Raw genomic sequence first — 2,890 nt, forward strand, 5'->3', positions numbered from 1 at the left:
AATAGAAAGAATTGCTATTGTAATGGTATAAAACTTCACTGAGATGTGTCAACTTTCGGTCTGATTAATTTCGCTGTGATGTTTTCATTTTCAAAATCTTTACAGTAATATATATGGTATATATATGTCATATATACCACATATATATATATGACATATATATAAATATATATATATATATATATTTTTTTTAAAGAAATGAAGCCAAATTGATGTCTGTGTTTGAAACCATTTTGCCACCCTCTGACACTTTATGCCTGTCAGAGCTGTGTAAACACCGAAGCCTCACCGAGCCAGAAGGCTTCTGCTGGTCTTCCATTTCTTTAGCTCAAAATGAAATTATCCGGGGGGGGGGGGGAGAAGTGTCAATGGAATGTTTAGGAAGGGCTGCATTTTAAACTTTTATCTTCCTTTCAAAGTGCTCGGGGATCTGTTTCTCTTCCAAGTCACTAAGAGCAAGAGCATCTCTGTAACCTCCCTCGCTTCTCACATCTTTTATCTCGCCTGTGGTGTCAAAAGATGGAGCTAGGCCAACAGTCACAGGCGATTGCCAGAAAAACAAAACTCCTGCTGCTGGGGATTCTGGATGTGTCAGACAAATTCCAGAGACATTTTGCTTTGCAGAGCGAAAGAAGGAAACCATCTCGACAGTGACTTGAGCAGAGCACTACCCTCTCATCGGTGCTATGGACCAGGATTCCCCGGCCACGTGGATGATAGCCCAGATCACTACAAAGAGAAGTCCAGTATTCAAACTTGCACTAGACATGGCAATCAAGCCATACCACTTCAGAACCTTGGCAGAGCAATGGCTTGAAGCACAAAGCTTCCATCTACCACATGAAATAGCATTCAGAATATATCCTACAGAGTTTCAAAGACTTAAAACTGCTGGGGAGGGCTATAAGAGGGCATTTAACACATATACTTTTAACAGAACATAAATATTTTAAATATATATTGTTATCATTTCCAGCATTTCCAGGATCCTACCACCATTCAAGATCCATCAGCATTCAGGCAAAATGCCTAGTCATTCCAGGGCCTTATGTAACATTAGGTACATAAGCAGCATGGCCAAGTAATCTATGTGCATCCACGGCATAGCTACAAAAGCCCCTACCCGCATGCTCCCAGTAACCTTTAAAAGTAGATATGCACACCTCACTCTGGTCACATTTCTTACAGACAGGCCTGTGCATACCCCCGCTTCCTTTTACCCACTCTTTACTAATAAAACCCTTAAGAGTTGATTTTGTTGTATATCTTGTGGTCTGTTTTCATGCACAGTAAATAACATTATATATATTTACTAGAGTATTTTATATTAACATACGGCTATGTATACACACACACATCACACACGAACGTACTCACACGTGCATGCACACATGTTCCCCCACACACACACTCACACATCCGGATATAACATACGCCTTCAGCCTGTTGGCCCAGCACAAACTCTTTAGGTTCTTTATGTCTTAGTAACTAATATGCCACTCCCACAGCCCATTATATGAGTAAGTGTAGGTCTAAATTCTGTGCTCCAGAGATTGCTTCGCCCATAATAAACACCATCTTGAGCAAAAAGTTACTACACATTTTTCTACATGTTTAATAAGTGTTACCTGATTGGATGATTGATGTACTCCAAATCTAGCCACATTTGTTGAGTTTCATGGTTCAAATTCATTGACATCAATGTTATATCCAAATATTTGATTCTCCCTGAGATGTTTATTACTTGAAGTACTTCCTAACTTGGCCACAAGGCATTCATATTATCAATGTCAAACTGAAGCAGTGGAGAGGATGTCACTTTCCATCCATCCTGCTTTGAGCAGCAACATGTGTGTATGCCATTTATTTGCAATTAGCTCCTTTCCCTCCTCCATTAGTTCTGAGCAACAGATGGTACCCTCAAAGTGTGACTTTTTGCTATTGGCATGTCCTACATTTCCTTATGATGACCAGATGTCTCTCTTGGGTTTCAGTTCTCATGGGTCTAGATAGTTTCGTTTTGCTTTCCCGCCTCCCCTCCCCCCCCCATGTATATGCACTAGGGTTAAGAAGCCAAAGACAAAAAAATCAGCAAGACTATTGTCCTTATGGACAGAGGTGTGTGGAAGACACCTCTATTAAAAAATACACTCAAAATAGTTACTTGGCTAGGGGAGATACCATATCACCAAGGTGGTTTTCCCAGGGCAAGTCTTGTCCATTGCACTCAGATAACCTGATCCCTGAGATTTCTCCAAATGCAGGAAATTCAACTGCATGATTTGTGGCAGTGGGGGACTGCATTCCTGCTCTCCCTGAAAAAAAAATTTAAAATAAGTAAAGAAAAATTTTAAAGTACACTTTACAGACAATATAGAGATGGTTGATATTTCTGTGGCATTATAAATAGCTCATATTTCAAATAAAGTTATAAATAGAAAACTGATAAAGAGAAAATCTCCTTTTACACGAAGCATTTTGAAGTTTCAGAAGATTCACATGAACACATGAACAAAAATGAGGAAAACATATTGGAAGCTACTCAGTTGTATGTGAAAAGTCTTTCCATGACAAAACTTTCAAAAGCTGTTTAAAGGCATATTTTGCAGAAAAAAAAATTAACCAGCTCTCCCTAGTTCTCATTTGCATTTCTCCCAAGTTATGGTTCCAGGGTGCTAATTAAGAGAGTTTTCATATGGAAATTTCAAGGGGAATGCTGAGCCCTAGATTGGACACTGCCTTTCCAAGTTATTCAAGGTTTTTGTTTGATGATGGCTTTACTTGATGCCAATCCCATGCCAAACTGTACTGGATTTGAAGAAGAGGTTCCAAAGACTGTGAAATGAGAGCAATGGCAAATACTTCACATCCTCCCTAGAATGGCAGCTTA

The 2,890-nt window shown here is 39.3% G+C and overlaps 1 non-coding gene across 1 annotated transcript; it reads left to right on the forward strand.

The window, feature by feature from the left end:
• Nucleotides 1-2,156: 2,156 nt before the first annotated feature.
• LOC127237992 (U1 spliceosomal RNA) lies at nucleotides 2,157-2,319 on the forward strand. Its single transcript, XR_007835893.1, has one exon. It is a non-coding gene; the product is annotated as a U1 spliceosomal RNA (small nuclear RNA).
• Nucleotides 2,320-2,890: the final 571 nt, after the last annotated feature.

This window comes from Phodopus roborovskii, unplaced genomic scaffold (genome assembly GCF_943737965.1).
Source record: "Phodopus roborovskii unplaced genomic scaffold, PHOROB, whole genome shotgun sequence".
Taxonomy (NCBI): Eukaryota; Metazoa; Chordata; class Mammalia; order Rodentia; family Cricetidae; genus Phodopus; species Phodopus roborovskii.